Below are 21,550 nucleotides of genomic sequence, written 5' to 3'. Positions count from 1 at the left end.
CCTCCACCTCCACCAGTTTAATCTCCAAAGCTTTGGTCTCTCACACCCAGACCAGGCAGACTCAGCTCTAAACTCAATTTGTCCTACAGATTACTCTACAGTCGAGCCTTGTGAGCACACACGCGTGCACACACATCCTTTGAAGATAAACAGTGCTTACACCCAGTGAATCAGCCTAAGTCAGCCCAGCTCTGAGCACTACGGTGGAACAGAGTCTCATTTTCTGAAATGTCAGAGTAGGAGTCTGCAGCTCATTAGTGCCAGCTCCAGCGCTGAAGGATGCAGTGTGGTAGCGTGCCTTGAGGAATTAAGTAAGGTCAGTCCCAAATTTAGGGATTGGCTACTAATGTGTCTTAAATGCAGTTTGTTAAAAATGAAGGGTTTATTTTGATATGGCATACAGCACATACATCATCTGGAGTGTGCGGCGAGACAGATGGTAAGAATAAGACAGAGCCTTCCCTTCACAGCATTTGCTACCATGTTAGGAGCCTCTTCAAATGACTCTGTTTAATAAGTTTTCCAGAGGCTGTTTAAGGCAGGAGACATTGAGAAGTAGAAGATCAGCGCTCCATTAACTAACATTTTAAAGGAGCTGACAGCACTAAGAACAGGCACACCGTAACAAGAAATCCACTACAAGTCTTGCAGTATTTCTGAATTATTGTTGTTGGTATTCGATAACTTGCCAACCAGTCGCTGACACTTAGGACAGGACAGCAGGTTCCCGGCTTTGCAGGAATCCTGCAAGTCTCCTATTACCCCCCAATCACCTACTTCATCAACACCAGCCCTAACCACTCCTCCAAGTCAGTGCATCAAGGTAAACAACATCTTAAAAGCCACTTTGAACCAGCGTTGCACACTTCTAACATCAAATACCTCAGTCCTCAAAGAACATCACTGAAGAACAGCATACCACCACCTCACTCCCATCAGTAGCACATTAAGAGTTGGCTGCCAACCTAAAATTGTTGGCAATTTTACGGCAGCAACAAGATGACAAAATGCCTGCTCAAACCCATGAGCAGTGGACGAGTGCAGTGACATTCGGTTCGGAATTATGAGTAGAGAAACTGCAATACATTATGTGGCAAAGCCAGCCAGCTTTTAGCCAATATTCTCCTGGAATAAATAAACCCAAGTCAGTAGACCTATAGAAACTGAGGAAGTGTATTTGAAGGCAACATCATCCCAAAGTTAAAAGCAATAAACAGCTAAAGCTCTATGTGAGCCTCTTGGCTCCTATATAGCCTGGAGCTCCAGATAGAGCATCGGAGATAATTACAAAAAGCTCCACTTCGCTGCTGGAGCCGCAGAAGCAAGGCAGAGCTCAGCATGCCGCACGGCTTCCCGCTGGGGCTTTGGCTCGCCACTGATGACTGCGGTCCATAAAAGCCAGCGGAGCATCCTGCTGAGCCATCCCCACCACCCAGGGGAAGGTCCGCGAAGATACAACTGCCTCTTGCAGTTGCTGTGGCTGTACATTTGCAGCATTAAGGCAATAAAAGGCCACGCAATGCACTCTCCTCCTAACAGGTTCCCCTCCAAATTAACAAACGTCTGTAAGTACCAGGAAAGAAGCATCATCAGATTGCGGCAGAGCCAGTTCTGCATGTACAGAACGCAAAAGTTACAGTTCCTTGAAGATATCTGGGAAGTGCTGGAGGAGTGCGGAGAGGCTGCTTTAATTGCTTTAACCCACTGCTGCAGTATCTCTGTAGCAGATACCACTTTCTAAGGGTTTAAATCTGAGCTACAGTAGCTGTCCAAAGCTACTTGCAAGTTTATTGTAAACAAGTCCTACTTCTCAGGCCTCTGCTTCAAGCAAGATAAACACTGTGGCAATTAAGCTACAACTTCTGCGCCAAAATAAGATAAACTAATTTTCTACTGAAGTTCTGCAGAACTATCCCAAACTCCTGGAGGAGCAGCCTGGGGCACGGGCAGAGAAGCGAGCGGGCTGCAGGGTACGATGCTGCTCCAGTGCGACAGCCTTCACCGGCGCTCACGCTTCCAGCCGTCAGCAGATGGGGGGCTCTTCCCTCTTCCTTCAGGGAGGAATTCGGGACCCAGTGCTCAGAGCAGAAGTTGGGTTCCACGTTCATCCTGCAATACCCTCATGCACATGCCCACACTCGGGTGAGCCTGTGCACACACCGCTGGTAGTTTTCTCCAGTGGGGCTTGGTGTTAAAAGCTTGGGAGCAGTATTAAGTGAAGGACTATCATGAAAGTAGAACTTAAATTAAACCTCTGATCTAGATTTGCACGGGAAAAGCTACGTGCTGTATTAATTTATACGTGGCACCCAGGCTGCTGGGAGAGTGACTCATGCTTTGCAGAGAAGCCATCTGTCCAGCGAACTCACGGGATGTTTGGAAGACACCAGTGGTTCATGTTCAGCTCCCATCCACTCTGCACAGGAGTCGGCTTGCAGCTCGGCAGCTATCTCCATCTTCTGCCAGACTTTCCAGGTACACCAGATGATCTGAATTCAAAAGCACTGCTGCACTTGAGCAAATACCTCGTGCATGAACCCAAAAGGAGCTACAGTTCAGGGCATCTCAGACCATTAGGCAGACTGAAGTTATGGATGGGTTAAGACTAGAGGAAAACTTGTGTAATTTAACATGCTCCCAAAGTGTCCTGCTGTGTTTACAATTAAAATACCACAAGAAAAAACCACCGTCCACAGAAAGGGGAAGAGATTTGTGATTGTTTCATATGCCTTGAACCCCTTCTGGCCTTGAATCCTTTGGCCAGACACTGCATTCAACAGGTTAATGAGCTGGAGAGCTGATCAAAGGACAGATGTTTATTCTCCCTTTAATTTCTGTTCAAGTCACAAATGCTCACAAATATTTATCTACAGAAGTCATAGCACTAATCCCATCTCTTTCCTAGCTTTTAAGTTTAGTGATCAAAGTTGTACAATTTCTTGAAGACTGTACTTCAATTTCAGTTAGTGGTGTCTTCTAAAGAATAATTAAAAAAAGCATTTTTCATACGGGAAATTAAGAGAAAATGGGTATGTTCTAGTGAAAATTAAAAGGAACATCAAAGTGAAACCAGGCAGCTTAATTTCACACCATCTATTCCTAAAAAGGATGACTGTAGGCAATCCCTTTTCAACAAATGCCAGAATTAGGACTTCACTTTTCCAGAAAGGCATTTCGAAGCACGGCCTCATCTGCCTCCCCACCCACACAGATACCCCCAGCTTCACAGCAGAGCATGAGTTTGCACGGTAACTCCTCTACCTGCCCCCCAATCCTCTTCAAAAACGATCTCAAGAGTGACGAGCGAATCCCACCTGCGTTCCCACCCGTCTGTGGCACAAGGAAAACGGAGGCTGTGACAACCGAGGCACTTGCTCAGAAGGCGGCCCTGGGAAAGGGCTTTGTTTTGCTTTCCCCTGCCCCTCCGCCCTTAGCTGGCCTCAGCTGGGAACACACAGCTTTCGAGGTCTGACTCGATTATCGGAGCTAACTTGCTAAGTTGCATTTCACCGTTAACTATGCGAGCCCTATACAGGACAAGTGCATCACTGAAATTTCACCTGATAACTAAATGAGGTTAAAATCCGGTGTATGGTGTGGTAAACATTTCCTAACTATTATTAGCCAAAGGAAAGAGCGTGACTGAGCTCCTTTAACAGTCAACACTGGCTGTTTCCACCGGTCCTGCTGCCAGGGGACATGCGGTACCTTTGCTGGACAGCTGCACCAGGATGACAGGCCACTGCTGGAATGGAGTATGTTAAAATTCAGTGCTGTGAGTCAGACAAGCATGTGCAGGATGCCTTCAACAACAAACCACCCCCGGGTGCTGCAAGCATGCAGAGATGGTTCAAGCATCAAACCCAAGGCGTTAGAGGTGCATTGGGGGCACGCCGCTCCTCGAGCTCAGGGCAACTGAGAATCTGCAGAGCTTTCCAATCCGTTTGCCAGAGATGCTCCTTTTCCCTTCTCTGCTTCCAAAGAAGTCTAAGTTGGATTTCTTCAGAAGCAAAAGGCCAAGCTTCCCCGCATGAGGGCAGTAATTAGGACGTAATTAGAAATGCCTTCTGAGATGACCGTTCTCTCCTTCCCCCCCTCTCGGTGCACGCTGATCCTGGGGAGTTGTTTGTCTCCACTCTCCATTTGTCATCCTCACTCAAAGAGCACATGAGTCAGACTGTGCACCACAGATGCTGCTGATAAGAGCACACTCCATTTGGGAATATTAGCAACCCTGCCGAACAAAGACAGCTAAAAAAATAAATCCCCATCCACTGACTCCCAATCAACTATGCCAGTAAGTGCCTGGTAAATGTCACTGGCTTTACACTTTGTATAAACATCAATCTTTGGACAGTCCAGATTAACTCCTCAACTCCTGCAAGATCGGAAGCACACACCTTATAAAAGGGCAGCAACCAAGTTGTACCTTCAGCATGGAACAACCAGTGCCTGTCCCAGGGGTGCTCACTGTAGTTCTATCCCAACAAATACCACAAAGAGGAAAAAGTAGATACGTAACTTATTTTCGCACAGCAATCTTACCTAGGCTGGATTTTTGCTATGTATAATTTTCCAGAGCAGCAAAAGTGAAGCAATTAATATTCACATGGACCAGCCATAGCAGAGGGCTGAAGCTCAAGCCCTGGCCAGCCAGAAGCTCGACCCCAGAGACCAGCAGCTTTGCTCTGGAAAAGGGATCAGACTAGCTTAAGTAAAACAGCACTGACTGTAGGTGCCCTCACCACTGGTTTGGAATCAGTTTAACGTAACAGAATTAAACTAGATAAAAGAAAACACTTCCGTGCATGTAAATAATCCCACTAAATAAAACCATGCATGATTAAAAAGCCGTCAGCTTCAGTGCTGATAAACCTCGGCAGGCCCTGACTGCACTGTCCCCATCTCACCACAGCTCTAGGCAGATCTTAATGCTCCTTTCAGGCACATCTGGAGAACTAGCCTATTATCTACAAAAAAAAAAAAACAACAAACCAAAACCCAGAGAAAACAGAGTGACCCAGTTCGAAGTGTACAACTTGTCTATTTTCAATAGAGCACAGAGCCAGCTGCAGCGCAGACTGTCCTGACCAGAGGCAGAACAGAAGTCCTCCTCCGTTGGCACACAGTGCCGGGCTCTGTGCAACAAGCTGCTCCTTCTGCATCAGCCTGTTCTGCTTGTGCTGAATTGTTCTTCGTAACACTCACAAACTGGTTCTGCAGAATCCTACAATTAGAACAGCACCATGTATACAAATGCCACAGATTAAGGATCAAGAGCTCCTCTGCTCACAAGTTTTTTGGTTTTTTTTTTTTTAAATCTTCCAGATTCAGATTAATTTGCATGTAGTGTGTTTTGAAGCCATGAACTTAAACGAAGGAATGGAGGAGTCTCCAACAAAAATGGTCAGCCTCTATACATACAGCCTCTATAGTGCTCAGGCTGCATCAGCCTAAAGATCCATTGTGCAAAGCTGCTCAGCCTGGATAGCAGCCAGCAGGAGAGGAAGGAAAATGTGCAAGAAACCGGGCAGTCCAGCTGAGCCATAGCTACTGTTTTTACGATTTCTAAAGCTCTAGGACTTAAAATGATTTGAGGCTCTTCCCTTATCACCACTGTATCTCATCTGTTCCTTCCAACACAGGAAGGCAGTTATAAAGCACTCACTGCGTGCCAACAGCTGGACAACACTCATCTGGAATATTAACCTGTACTGGAGGCTCCTCCGTTCTCTGCAAGCAACAGGAGCTGCTGCTGCTAATGGCAGGTGCTGCAGCTGCATTGACTGCATCCGAGATCAGATCTGCCTCTAGCAAAGTGTCACGACAAGGGAGTGCAGACAGCAGGTTGTCTGCAGACTGAGATCTGCTGCTGTTCTCCTGCCTGAGCAGGAAAGGGGCAGGAGAAAAGAGGAAAGATCAATTCTAAAGGAACACTTTTCTAACTAACAAAAACTCACCAGCAAATCTCACGAGTTTGACATACAGTCTCTCTCCATCAGTATCTAAACAGAATATTTCTCCTATAGATACTAATTTAACAGTGTAAAGGACTTGAAATCAACTTGCACTTTCAAATCTTCTGCAGCTCCGGGGTCAGTGGAGGTGGACACAGCAAGCAGCCAGATGGAAGCATTGCTAGATGCCAGGCACATAGTGCTGCCATATAAAGAAAAGAGAATATAGTCTGTTCGAAAGGGGAATGTCAGGTACATCCAGGTAACCGGCAGAAGCATCTGTGCTGTGTCTAGATGTCCTTTACACAGACAGCAACCTTGGGTTCTGTGCAGCCTCCACATGAACCTCTGTAACAACTAGTGAAACACAAGCAGTGTCCTGGTAAAAGGTATTAAAAGCTTATCTTTCAGACATAACACGATTAATTGTTATTAAGATTTAGGTATACTGAAAAGGGAATGATTGATAAAACAGACATAAACTAGTCTTCACATGACTTAAGTCTTAAACATACAGAAGAGGATGGAAACATCTTGCTTTACAGATTTATACTAGCGTACCTCTGGAAGAGGCTGTTGTGCTTCATGAAGCGCCAAATGTTTAATCAGAAACTGAATCAGGTTCACTGTTTTCGTGCTGCCTCCTGCACCCTGCCAGACAGGACCGGGCCAGGCAGCAGGATTATCTTACCTTGACAAACAGCAGCCCCATCAACTGCACGTAACAGTATGCATGAGGAAGAGTCCTCTCAAGGTGGGAAAGGGGTGGTATTACAGACGTTTAGGCAGGTTGTGGTGTGTGCAAACAAATCAAAGCACAGGCCAGGTATACTCTGAGGTAGCCTCTTCTGCTGTGCCCCAAAGTACCTGCAGCTAACTTCCATTGCTCACTACCGCTGCTCTTGCAAAAGAGCTATTTGTAAGACATCACAGATCTGTGCACTTTCCTAGATGCCTAGAAACCAGGGTTTCTGTATTGACGTCTTAACTGAATCTTAGGAACAAGCACAGTGCCTGGCTATTGAAACTAAGGTGCATTGGTAAGCGACTAAGCATGCCACTTGGGCTTTGGCTCATTGTATCAGCAAGAGAAGCGTGGTTTGTTATTTCCTCTGGGCACAGCCTAACACTGCCACTGAACAACTACTGCCTGACAAATGGCCCCGTCGTCACCCGGATAAACAACAGAAGCTCCCGTGGTCATCGGTGTGTGCTGCTACCACTGTCAGATCACTGGGCTAAGGCTCTACGGCTTTTATTTGGCGAAAAACAGCACTACCTGGGAATCAGCATCAGCCATAAGCAGATTCAATAGCAGCAGGTACAGCAAAAAAAAAAAAAAAAAATCAAAACAGCAAAGGTTAATGCATCACAGGTCTGCACCGAGAACATGTTTGTCACCTCCCCAGGTCTATTACAGCCCCAGTAGGGTGAGACAGGCTAAGCATGTCCACGAACTTGAGCAGAAAAACTCACCATCAGCACAGCCACGTGGTGAGTCTTCACTGTGCTGTAACTTTGTCTTGCAGGGACAAAATACAATCTGTTGGACTCTCTTCCTATGTGGAGGATAGCTTGTGTCTACCCTCCAGCTATTTTCACCCTGTATTGATGAATGCAAACTACTCTTAATTAAAAGCACTGGAGTTAAGTCTTCGTCACATTTTGAAAGAGGCAAAACCAGGAATGTAGCACACTTGAGTCACACAGCAGGTTGTACAGCATCGTACCACCAAAAGTAACCCCACAGTTCTCCTCATTTTCCTTTCCAAATAATTAATATTTATGATAAAGGTATCAGCTGCTTTTGGCTTGTTTGGCAGCTCCCTTGGTTCAAGATTAGGTTGAACACATGGAAGCCTTTCGGTTACCTTCCTCCACCTCAAGCTTGGTATTACTTCTGTGCCTGCTTATATAGGACACCCTTTCTTGCACAACAGCTTTGAGTCTTGAGAATTCGAGTTTTGCTGGATGTTTGTGGATCCCACCACCAGCTGTCACCTCTTTAGGAATGCAAAAAAAACCACAACAAATTTGCAGTTAGAGAACAAGTCTTTAAATCAGACACTTGCAAAAGCATGCAGAGCTAAGATCCTACAAAAATGTTAGAAGTGGGCTCTCAACAGCAAACTAATTATAGATTTATCTTAATAGCACATTAAACCCAACAACTTCTTTTGCAAAGATGAAGGGCCCCAGGCCTGCTGAACTTACAGCAACACACAAACGCTTTTGTACATTCTGGCAACAAAATAAGTCTCTTTACCAGATATTTCTGGACCATGGAAAACGGAGTTCCCCATCTAATTTACGGCCTTGCTAACAATGTGGGAAACTCATTACAAGAAACAAACAACTGAGGTGTTGCTTGCCACCTCCCACCTATCCCAACAAGCCCCGTCTTAAACTACTTCCCAACTGCTTCTCTCCTCTGGGAAGGTAAACAGCCCGACGGGTTGATCCAATACACCCTGTGGGTCCTGCCTCAGGATCAGTCAGCTCGCTCACTGCGCTCGCTCGCCTCGCTGTACTGACAGGGACAAGATCGGTGTGAGCAGGACAGCTCGAGGGAACGCAGCAAAGCTGTTCCCGCACCCCTCGTTCCCACCAACAGCAGAGTATCATACCGTGTTCTCATTTCAGCCGAGCCTAAAGCATGCAACAGGACACAGGACAAAGCCTGCAAACCCAAAATGCAACTTGCAGGTGTAGCAGCTTGTAGACTAAACGCAGCACAGAGCAGTTTGCACCGGCTCTTTAAATCACTGTATTCCTGTTTCTTGCGAAATGACCTGCAGGCATCGTGACAATTTTAAGAGAGCACATAAGCTGGATCAGTACGGTTTCTGAAAAGCTACTTTGGGAGTTCTTCATACATAAGAACATACTTTTGTCAGCTCCAGAAGAGGAAAAAGCTGCCTAAGATGCAACTAACTCATAAGCTTTCCACCTGAAATCATCCACATAAACAGCCCGAATATGAAAAATGTTTGAAGGCAAAACTCAAGTATCAATTTGTTGAATTAAGCTGCTCGCCCACATTCCCCTTCACAGAGCTTGAGCAGGATTAGAGCACTCAGCCTGTGCTGTGTACCTGTTTGGACCCCCGATCCGGATACTGTGAGCTTAGGGCTCCACGTCAGGGCAGCGAGAGCAATACACAACCACAGTAAAAAGCTGTTTCTCAGGCCCTTCCTGGAACTCCATCAAACTGAACTGCCTGTTGATTTAGCTGCTGGTGCGAAGTCGAGCAGAGCCAGCCGCCAATACAGACAGCCCTGGCGCTGAACCGAGCTTCAGCAACGGTTGCAGTTCTGAGTATTTTTTTTTTTTGCTCTGCTTGGAACCACGTAAATAGCATTTCTGTTTGCCATTAATCCGTTCATGCTTGCGCTTCCCAGAGTAACCACTGCTGGGAACAGACTTGTGTGTCTTCAGATGCCCAGGGCTTCCCCGCCACACCGACCTGCCAGCCCTGCAGAATGCAAAAAAGCCGCCAGCGCAGAAAACAGCGGTGGTGTCACTGGCAGGACAACAGGCAGAGCAGAGGCATCGAGGTTACGCTGGGGAACACAGAGGCAATTGCTGCAGAAAACAGGAGCAAGATGCCAATGTCTGGACGTGGATAATCCTTCCACAAACAGAACTCTGTGATATACATTTGTAAGCTAACGACTATAAAGAAATTCAATAGGCTTTTCTGTGAAGCCTCTGTAAACCAGAGATGCTCAGTGATAGGGGTTTCACTTGGGATTTCAGCCAGAGGAGATGGCACAGCTGCAGGCATAAACTAATATATTCATCACTAAAATTCTACAGTAGGCACAGAAATAGCTGAAAACGTTAAGGAATATTGTTGTTCTAACTCAATCTTACGCTTTGTTACTCCTGCTGACCATTTTAATTGCCAGGTGAAGTATTAAGGCAAAGCATAGTCAGAACAATGGCATCTATACCTCTATTAATTTCAGTCTAATATTAAGAAGGAGCAGTGGTGTGAAGGAGCCAAATTATTACAGTCTCTGAACATCTCAGACTAGAGCAAGCCCTGATAGCAATAGGAAGAAAGGGGTGAGGATTAACAGAGACCATTAGCTGCACATCACCTATAACCCGCATTAATTCTGCTATTTGTTAGAGGGAGGAAAAATAAAGCAGTTGGATATTACAAGAGAGAAATCAAACTGTAGAAATGCAGCCGTGTTTTCTGAAGTGCAAGTTTCATACTTATGAGGTCTGGAAAAGGATGCGGGAACAGCCTCCAGGCAAAAGCTGCTGAAAGAAACAGGGTGTTTAGACTAGAGTGGAGGGACACTGCATACCTGGAAGGAGACCCACTATTACCACCAGGCTCCATCAAAACCAGGAGCAGCAGGCTGGGGCTGAGACAGGATAAATTCAGCTTTGATTAAGAAAAACTGACAGCCAAGGGAATTGCATTCTGGAACAGTTTTCATACAAACTGTTACGGTATATTCACAGGCATCCTAAAGACAAGCAGGATTTGGTCTCTGAAGCACAGTTATCAGAGGCTCCAGGCGGCACAGCCGTAGCAGGCATGGCTGCCACCACGTGCCAACCAGGCCCTACCCACCAGCAGGTTTTAGGGTGCTCAGGCCAGATCAGCTAGTGACACATGAGAAGCATTAATAACACAACTGAGTACTAATTGAGTCACCCAACCACAGGAAACTCAGAGTTCACCACATCTTCTCCCTCTCCCCTCGTGGGAATGGCAAGGGAGATGTCGAGGAGAGCCAAGCAAGGCAGACAGATGACCTGCCGAGCTGGGTAACTGTGCAACATGATTCACGCAGCCCCAGTCGTGTGAACGGCCTGTAAGCACATCACCGCTCTTCCCCATCCAACAGTAAATACTGGACCCAAGCCATTTTATTTCTCTTGGGGAGACTCCCAGCGTTGTTTTGGCACAAAGACAACGGAGCAGCCGTTCCCATTCTCCAGCTATGGCAGTTTACTCCAACTCATCTCAAGCTCTCAGCTCACCTCCCATCCTGCTGCCTCTCAGGGTCCCTGAGGGACCATGACTACCCTTTTTGCCCAAGGTCCAAGCTCTCCAAAACCAACTGGACTCCTTAAACTAAACTTCTTGGGCCTGTGAACTCTATTTCAAGCCATTCTTACCCTGTAATGCGTTTCCCGTATGCGATGCTCAAATGGCAACCGGCTAGAAACCTGTTCTGGTGCAGACAGCTGTGAAATCCAGCACCTGACTGTGGGAAAGCAGAGGTCATTTCCCCAAAGCTAGCGAAAACAAAGAGGTGTCAACTCATTGGAAGAACGAATAGCAACATCCATACCAAGAAAGACAGACCAAAGGAAGCATCGGATCTGAGAGCGATGGGAAGACAAGAGATCCCACCAGCAAAAATAAATACACCGTGCATATCCCCATGCGATGCATGCAGCTACTCCTCCGCTGCAATTGCAGCATTTCAGTCACATCCATCTCAAGTATTTCACATCACTTCAAGCTATAATAGAGCAGATTTTTTGGTGCTGATTGCACTCTCGCACCCCTGCACTCATTCAAGCTAACCATGGGAGATGAGGGTAGATAGCCCTTATTGTTGTCTTGAGCACACCTCTGAACCTGAACCCCCGCATCCGTTCTCCCCTATCCTTTTTCCATGATTCAGCCAAATTGCAAGATATCCTTGGATTGACATGCCAGCTTTGAGGAAGTGAGAAGAGCGGGTGCTATTAATGGGCATAATGTACTCGGTGCTCCCAGGGTGCACCCTCTCCATCTCTCTGGTCTCCCAGAGGCCTGCGACTGTCCCCCTCGAAGGGCTGCATGCATCGCTTCAGGGTACCCCAAAATTCACAGCCCTGTAGAGGCCCCTCCGCACAAGTGGAAGGACAGTATCGCGTCAAGATGACCCCACAGCAGCGAAGGAGACGGGTACACAAACAGGCTCGTCTCTGTAAAGCGTGACACGGCTGGAGGGCAGCCAGGAGCAGAGAAGCCAGGAATGCATTCAGAGGAGACCTACAGTGCTGATAAGTTTCCTGCAAAAGAATGTTTTAGGGGTGACTCGTGACTGTGACAGAAGACACCGAATAGTTGTTTGGTATTGGTCTATAAAGCAAATCTATTCTGCTGAACCTAAACATCCAACTAAGCAAACCCTTACTCTGCACTTTTGAGGCAAAGGTGTTTAACGTTAGAGTCTCATAGGCTCTTCTCCTCTGTATACAGAGAAAAATTCACAATCAGGCTACAGTTCATGGAAAATTGACGGAAGGGGCGTTCATGTTGCCAAATTTTAGTCTGATACAAACTTAACTCTGAAGGTGTCAAGAGGTACAAGGAAAGGAGAAAACTGGAAAAAAAAAAAAGGTTACAAACAATCACAGCATCGCAAGGTACCTCTTAGGAGACTGAAATCTGAACAAGGCCACTGTAGAGAGACAATCGAGACATTGCCCCAGATCTTTTTTTGACATATTAAACTGGGAATATCTCAATTACACTATAAAAGTCGTACACAGAGACTGCCATGATCTCAAATTTTCCCTTGCCTATCTGCATACTGCTGATTGCGTCTGATGAAAAATGCAGAGGACTTTTGCACATGCTGCAGAAATTAAATTCTTAGAAAAGCGTTTCAAGCACATAGAAGGGAAGGAAAGCTGGTTTGTAAGTTCATGTGTAGAAGAGGTGAAGAGAAGGGACATCAAAGAATGGTTGTCACCGACAAATTACAGACTGTGGGGAAAAATGGGATAACTCAGCTGTCAGCCAGGGACACGAGAGGGACCTTCTGAAAAATCAGGTGTCATTAAGTGGTGCTGGATGAGCATCTAACAAAGTGCTTTGAGCACCTCACTGAGCTCAAATTAGATGTGGAGAACTGTAAGTCCTGTCCTTTCAAATGCAATTCAACTTTGAGCAGTGGCTGTTGCATTTAGAAGTGTTTTTTTTTTTTTTTTAAATACGAGCACTAGAGACAGGGCACAAATTCACCTGTTAGCTTGACTCTGAGAGCAGCAACCCCAGGAAGGCAGCAGGGCAGCCTGATTTTTGTCCAGCCTTCTTCCAAGATTACAGCGTTCCTCAGCACACTTTCTGAGCAAAGGTTGCTTTAATGCCTGCCTCGGAGAACAGTTAGTCACGTCTAGTTCTGCAGAGGCACACAGCATAGTTAAAAAAATAAGTGGGTCCTCTGAGTAAGTCACTCTCACCCTCTGTTTCAGAGCTACACAGTGAGCAATGAGCAAGGAGAGCCTCGAGGTGAAACCACAGACCTGAAGACTGCAGCCCAGGTTCCTACACCAGCTCTGCCACAGCTTTCCTGCATGACCTTGGGAAAACAACTGACCTTCTTTTGCTGCGAGGCCACTGTAAATTTTAACAAAGCACTTAGACACAGACAGAAAACAGCATTTGTCACCGAGGAGACAGGATTCTTGTCGATGCTGATAAAGCTGTAAATGTGCTTGCACAATGACCAGCAGCTAACCAAAAGAAATCCTTTGCACAATGCAGAAGTTAACTATTATTGCTCTCCGGATCACCTGTTGCAAGATCTCACATGACTGCAAAAAGCACTGAGATAATTTCAAACCATTAAAAAAACCATCACATATTTTTTAAGATACATTCATCGTTAGTAGGGAGCTAACAAAAAAAAACCTGCTCAAGACAACCTAAAGGTTTCAATTACAGCTTATCTCAAAAGCCCACATAACACGTTTGCAGACTGAGTAACCATTTTTGCTGAACACAAGGTTTTACTACAAGAGATGAACAACTTTCACTCTACGGCTGCTCCAACATGCAGCCGTGACACAAACGCCCCCAGCCCTGCATCAGAGCCATCTCCCCTCCGACCAAGGACGGGGCGGCTCCTTCAGCTGCAGACAATCGAACCCTGGAGGGTACAAGCCCAGAAACTGAATTTCTGCCTTCTGAGCTAGTCTCTGCTTTGTTTTTAAAAGGAACCAGGCTTCTTGGGGACAGCCCCAAAATACTTCCCGTTATTCCTTGTACCAAAGCATGACAAGCTTTGGTCATTCTTGACAGATCTGAGCTTCCCAAAGCAAGCTTTTGGGAAGCTTTGGGGTTTTTTGTCCCCAAAGCTAACCCCCCCAGCTCCATCACAGCAGCATTAAGAGTATGTTAGGATGAAGGCTTTCATCCTAGCAAACATTTTGTGCTGATTAATTCAAGTGCAGTAGTTCAGAAAAAAGAAAAAGGTTAGAGCTTGAAGAAGAGCTTGGATGTTTAGCTGCTGTCCCACAAAAACTAGCAGTTAATTTGTTTTTAGCCACTTTCCTTGAAGAGTGAAAGAAAAATTAAGAGCAGCAGGACTGGTTTGCAGAGGCAAAGACTTCTAAAAGCAGTTTACGTGACTCACGCTTTTCCCCCCCCCACACACACACTGAAACCAAATGAGAAGGGGCAAGCAAGTGTTGTTCAGCACGCTAAGGAATCATTTCCTTTTGTTTCAGGGGCTGGCTGCAATAGGATTAAAATTGGCAGTATGCGCCCTTCACAACTGTTCTGCAGAACTACCCTCTCCTCATCTCCAGTTCCAAAGTCAGGCACAAAAATCCGTATCTTGCGGATCTTCGGCAATCTCCGCACTTTGCATCGATCGCGGTGCAGTGGGTGTGACTTTGGCAGAAGCACGGTCTTTACTGCAACAGGGAAAGAAAAAGGAGAGAAATTACTGGCAGCGCGGGCCACTCCTGTTGGCAGGGCTTTGCAGCCGTAGCAATACTTTATAAGGAAATTTCTTGGACGAAACTGCCTATCCTCATGTAACTGAGGGTTTTTTGTATTCCGTTGCAGATGCTCTACAAAGTTATTCTTAGCAGGTATGTTGTATAGAACCAAAGCCATCCTCAGGCTGGAGACTATCTGCAGAAACACCAAAACAGATTTGAGATCTGCTGAGGAAACAAAGCATCCCTTCAGTTCAGAGCTACTGAAGCCAAGACCAGAAGAAGCAAAGAAAAGACAAGTCCCAGGGGATTCAGGTTTAAGCACCTCCTAGTACAGATGATGTAACAGGGTTAAATCAGGCTTTGTCCAACCTTTAGCTCTTAACAGTCAGAGACCTGCTGGTATGCTTCCAGATGCTGAGAATCGATTACATTTCATCATCAGGCTACGGTAATATTCAAATGGGAGGCTTCCAAGGAAAGTTCAAGTTCTTCATTTGTTTGTACTGGGGGTGCCTGTTTCTTCCAGATCAATGATTTACTGTACCTGGCACAGTCCTGGCCGTGTCCTCATGGTTACACAGAAAGTCCAGATTAATAAAAACCTACTTATGTCTAGTTTTTAAAAAGATGAAGAATTCCAATGCTGCTGTCTTGGTGCCTCCAGCCTGGGTTGAACTAAGTTCAGAATTCTATCAAAGGCATTGAAGAATAGGATGAATTATCTGTGTTTTGGGGTTGGTTTGTTTTTCCCCCAGACAAAGGTCGGTCTGACCTGGGGGATGTAGATCGTCCATTTCCATCAAATAGTTACCAATAATCAATCAAGCTGAGAAAAGCAACAGGTAGGAAGCAGAGATGCACTTCAGGTTTAGAAGCATGGCACCCAAACTAACTGCTGACTAATTTGGCTCTTACCAGACGCTTTTGCACACACATTTTCCCCGTGGCCTTGTACAGCTGGGAGCATGTGACAGCAACACTGTGAGTCTCTCCAGGCTGGACTGGCAGAAAAGCTGAATTCTAAGGAAAAAACAGCTCATGTATGAGCTCCTGTGTACACAGAGCGGAGAAGGAGAAATCCAAAACAGAGGAGATTTCTCCAGTTCAAGCTGCCATCAAGACTTTAAAAAAAAAAAAAGCAACTTTCCTTTCAGATTTTTAACTGAAATAACTGAGTGCCTAAGAAGCAAACTGCAACTGCCTTTACTCAATCAAATGGCATTTGGGGATTCCAGATTAATTCCAGTGAACTACAGCAACAAGCAACTGAAAGTTGCCAATATCAATTTTATTTTAGTAAGTATGAACAAGATTTAAAGTGCCAGAGGGTGGGGGCTGTATGTACAACTAATAAAGGTGTCTGGTAGCTTAAGTGATCTGGAGACAGTTCTGGGATTCAAAATTTAAACAAATACTAAACAAATGAGCTGGTGCAGAGGAGCAGAGGAATGCTGGCCTCAGGGCTGAGGAATGCAAGCCTGTCCAGACGGCAGCAAGAGAGCAGCTGTACGAGCACCCTGCGCTGGGGTGGGAAACCAGCTGGAAATACGTAAAGTTAGTGCTGTTTAGGCACTTTTACATATATCTATACTTAGAAAAACTAGATAAAGAACAAGCAAACCTGTTTAATGACAATATGACTATGCAACTCTGTTCCGCAACTTGGAAGCGCAAATTCAATGAGATTCAGGTAAGAGATTGAGGGCTTTCACACTAGAAAGTTAGAAATCAATTACAGAAACAATTGACAGTTGGATTATTCACCTAAATCCCCTGCACCCTCTCAGCGATTTGCATTTCAAACAGACTGAATTTCACAGCAGGATGGATCGTTTCCCCATCTTGTCTACAAGTTCACACAGGACTGAACTGTTCTTCCAGTTAGCCCACAACCAGGGCTTCCTATCTCACCAGAAAATACAAAGTTTAGTTTAAAAATCACAGTAAGCGTTTTTGCACATCGGTAGAAAAGTGCTTAGGGAGCTGTAAACTTCAAAGAATTTATTACAAGCCACACAAACCTGGTTTAGCACAGGCCAGCTCTGAGGCTCACTGACCACACGTGATACCGTGAGCACTGCTAGAACACCATGGTTTTCTAAAAAACAAAAGCAAATCCGATATTTATATGACCTGCACCACAGATGCCACCATACCGTCTCGTTAAACAGTGACGGGTAATGTCTTGCATGTCTATCAGCATCTCACACCCCAAAACAAATGTCAGGTTTGCTCAGGCATGTGTGACTAACTCGGTCAGCTCCTGGGCCAGCAGCCGACAGCATCGAGCACCTCCGGGTTGCATACAATACTGTCAAACAATGAAACCTCAGCTCTGCAGCTGGAAACGACCATAAGGGTATATTCATGTTTACCCAGAGTTTAGGTGTTTCAAAGGAAAGGCTGATTTAATTATCCTGGCTGCCTGCCAGTTTGGCAAAGGCAGGACAGAGCAGCAGCTTGCCCATACTTCAGGGACCCCCTTTTTTCTTCCCAGATCTCCAATGCTCCTCAGCCACAGCTCTTCCAAAAAAACCTAGACTGTTATCTCAGGCCAAGGAGCAGAATAGGAAACCAGGCTCTGTTTACTGCTAGCTGTTCGGAGGAAAGCCCATGGGGGCTGTCGCTGCTGAAGGTTAGCTCGGTGTGCAGGTGGACCACGTGGGAGGGCAGGAAGGACAAAAACCAGAGCCGGTAAGAACTGACTCAGCAACGCTCACCCCTTTCATTATCTCAGATCTTAAAGCAGAAATGTTAACATACACTTTCAAAATGAGAAGGCGAGCTGGAGATGGTTTATATAATGCTGCTGGAAGCAGGCAGACGTTTTAACTCATGCAAGTCACCGAGAGCACAGATGTATTGGGAAGCTGCAGATGAAAGATCGTATCGCGAGTCATCGACAGTAATTGGGGGCTGCAATAAGCCCTTAACGTGCAGAGCACATTTCAGGGCTTAGTGCAGGAGGAGGCTGAAGGACAGCCTTCCCACGCAGGAAGCCCACATGACGGGAAGGGACCGTCCCACCCAGCACCGCGAGGGCAGCAAAGGACAAAGTCTTACTCCTGGCTGTCAACATCAGCTTGAACACTACAGCTTTGCAGACACCACAGGGTACTGTGTTATTGTCTCCCCTGAAAATAGCTTAAAAAATTCTTAAAAGAATTAACTATGCCCCCAAACAAATAATACTCAGTAAAAGAGCAGTAACATTGCAATTTAAAAAATACAGACTTTTTTCCTCTCTGAGGTAAGGAATAGAAACACCATCAAAGCTGGCAGCTGCTGGTACGAATAGAGAGGCCACCAGGGCCGGCTGAAGGGCCACCATGAAGAAAACTGACAAAACCCCTGCTGTACTTGTTTTTCCATTATCTAATATTAGCCCATGTAGGTATTTATGAACCATTCTGCAGTGCATTCAAGCTAATTCCCAGAAAATCACGTGCCTGCACAGTGAATTCAAGATTAGGAAGCCTTCCAATGTTTTCTTGAGAAGAGATGTGATCACCATGCAGCACTAACAGCAATTTGAAAATCTGCCTTGTTGGTTGGCTGCCAGATACTGACCCAACGAGCATCTTATTAAGCCTCCAGTCATCTCTTCCCAGCTATTTGTGTCAAACTGTGTGCTCTGAGGCTTGAAGAGTCTAAAGCAACTTCAGACTAGGGGCAGAAGGACAGATATTAGTTACAGAACCACATTATAAAACATCTGATGAAATACTAAATGCTCAGAAATTAGTGCTCATATAACAAATACATGACAAGAGCCTGTCTGGTCTACAGCTGCAAGAATAAGTCAGTAGTCATCAGGCCTGAAAGGCTTATTTAATTTCTCTGTAAAAAAAGAAAGAGTAAAAATGCCACAGACGTTTCCAGCCACTTTGGACAATCAGTCATGATCAATTCCCACCTCCTTCAGCCTAGGACATGAAGGGCATGAGTCACACGAGCCACTGAACAGGGCAACACCTCTGTCTGGATCTGACAGCCTGATGGGGAAAGGCACTGGGTCACTGTACCCTCTAACCCTTCTCTTCCCTGGGATGTACACTTACAGTGCTCAGAAACCAAAAAATGCCTGTTAAGTCTGTGTAATGATGTTACATTTAATAGAATCCACATAAAAGCCTGTATGGACAGCCCTGCAGTGACGGGGACAAGAGCTACTGGCCGTTAAGTTTCTTCTTTGAACAACATTAGCTCTTTACGCAGCGTGCCTCTTCCTACTGTTCCACATCTGGACAGCTGCTAAGGGCAAAAAGCATTCTGGCTACACTGATTAGCTATCTTCAAGGAAAAAGTCACGCCTGGAGGGCAAAAGCCTTGCTACAAATTTTTGTATGAAACAGCACCTTATTTAGACAATTTGAAAAATGTTACAGAGGGACACGATGGCTGGGAATTTGCATAATGGGCGTCTACATCTTGCTTACCTAACAGGAGAAGAATCCTGTCTGTCAGTAAGTCTAGACTGTGGTGTTGAATCCAGGGGACCGAGGAATCTCCCGGCCAGAAATAACACCCGGCGCAGGGCAGGGTGCTGCCATCTGCCGACACCCACCGCTGGGACGGCGAGGAGGCAGAAACCTCGCTTTTTGTAGGCATCTCTAGACCGGGACTGCTCTGCGGAGCTAGGCTCAGTGCTAAGAGCAGCAAGAAAAGCCATCCTCCTCCTTGCAAAGCCTAAGCTGACTCTTCCAAGTGCTCCAGGGAGACCTGCAAGGACTCACGTCCCCTGCAGTGCCTCGCTCCACTGTGCTGGCTGGACCGCACTGTTAGCTGTAGCTGCAATTAAAGCAATGGTAGCATGACAGTCTCTTTGATTAAAATGTACGTACATTATTTAATATTAAAAGGCCACAGCACAACAACAGCTTTCAAATTTAAAATACTCCGAAGTCTTAGGTGGCTTAACAGAGACCTCTGCAGTTCAGACTGGCTCACTGCAGGCAGTTACTCTAGATGCAGTTTTGCCCACTGAACTTAGTTTTAGAAGATACGATACCAAAAAGGCACAAAGGTGTGTATTTAGCCACCATTTCCACCTCCAAAAGCCTTGCCGCGACACACACGGAAACAGAGAACCACTGGCTTTGGAGTCACATACATCTCAACTCTTCTGAGCAACTGCAGCAAAACAGCAACCATTTGCCATCTGTCCAACTTTTCTTCCTGCCCCAAAGCACCATCAGCCTGACCCACTTCTCCCCAAAGCCCCAGTGGGGATGTCAAACACCTCCTGAAAATGGGGAGGTGTGAAATACGTGCTCAGCCTCCTGCCCCTTCAATTCCAACGGGCACACTAACAGAAGCAAGCAACACTCCTTCTCCTCTTTGAAATACAGCACCCTTGATCTAAAGATAATCCATCTCTAGGACAACAGAACTATGTGAGCAAGATACTCTATTCTCAGCTATGGGTTTGTCATCTCACCAAGCTTAAGTTCCTTTACCTTGCTGGTATTTCACACATGGGACAGGAAATCTAGGATTTCACAAAAGGACTGCTGATGCATGAAGGGACTTTTGAGGCTCCACGGAAAGCACTCATTCCAAGTATTACACTACGAAGATGGAGGTGACCAGAGAAAGGGGACACCAACACTCATGTACCGCAGTCTGTATCCCACTGTGAAATTTTCAGCTATTGAGTGTTCCAAGCAGCAATAGATATCATCTCTTTAAAGCCTACTAAAAAGATTTCTAAGTATTTCATGTAAGCAGCTGCACTGAAAAGTCAGCATCTGGTGACCAGCAGGGCAATGATGGACAAATGGGATGTGGTTAGACACAACTGCGTCGTGTCATGCGTGGTGCCACAGAACCGCCATCCGTATGGCAGATGAGATTCGAGACCTCGGAAGAAAGAGATACGTGAAGACAAGGTTGGGTGAAAAACTGCAGAAACTATTTTGGAAAAGGAAGCAGTGGAAATACGCTGGTGAAATGCTGTTTCTAGGAAGTCGGTGCAGACCAAACGCCATGCTTAATCTCACTGTCATTTCCTTCAAGCACGCCACAGTTTACTTGTCCAATGTGGCCTCTCCTTTTTATGCAGCGAGGTCAGTGAAGCTTGCTAGAAGGTGAACTACAGCTACAGGTATCATTCCAGTTTAAATCAAATTTAAATATTGTATTTGGGGGCACACAGGGAAAATATCAACAAAATGCACAAACTGGTCTAAAACTTTTGGAACAATGCTACTGATTTATTCTGTGCTCTGAGATCACACAAAGCTCTAGGGCAATTTAAAACAGCACAACTGATATTTAACTTATTTCTTCTATAGAAAAGTCATGAGGCTTTAATCACCGTGCTGCTTCATTAACTGGAGATTACTAATTACATGATTTGTTAGTCAGCACTACCAGACAATGTTTTAGTGTTGATTGTTTGTATAGGGAAGACTGGAACCGACGATTTAATAATTTTAATGGAATACAAGGTGATTTGCAAGAGCTGTCCTCAGCAGAATGGACAAAAATCATTACGGTTGTTGCATACTTCCAGAAAGTAACAGCTTCAGTGGGATCAACATGAAGCCAAAGATGAGAGAAAACAGCACAGGACGAGCGAGGCACGCACCTTAAATCACGTGTTGAATCTCCTGCCTCTACCCTTGACCATTCTGCTTAGAGGGCAGGGAGAAGACAAGACATTTGCAGCATCTAATATTCCAGCACAGAGCAAACCCACTATTATACAGAATGAGAAAGCCATCATTTGCAGTATCTCCTGTTCATGTGCTACTGGTTAACACGTACATACGTTCCAGCAAAGGCTAGATAAAAAAGGAAACTGAACTTCATCATCCAGCTAGAGCAGTTAAAGCCTGCTGCTTCCCTTGGCTCCCAAGAACAAAGGCTCCCACACACCCCTCACGCCTTCT

General features: G+C 45.7%; 1 protein-coding gene across 3 annotated transcripts in view; it reads right to left on the bottom strand.

Annotated features, from left to right (window-relative positions):
* GNG7 (G protein subunit gamma 7) overlaps positions 1–21,550 on the bottom strand; it is a 75,660-nt gene that overhangs the window by 28,131 nt on the left and 25,979 nt on the right. The gene's annotated exons all lie outside the window — the stretch shown is intronic.

The sequence above is a fragment of the Gymnogyps californianus genome, chromosome 24, assembly GCF_018139145.2.
Source record: "Gymnogyps californianus isolate 813 chromosome 24, ASM1813914v2, whole genome shotgun sequence".
Lineage (NCBI taxonomy): Eukaryota > Metazoa > Chordata > Aves > Accipitriformes > Cathartidae > Gymnogyps > Gymnogyps californianus.
Note: the sequence above shows the minus strand (reverse complement) of the source record. Positions and strands in the feature narration are given on the sequence as shown.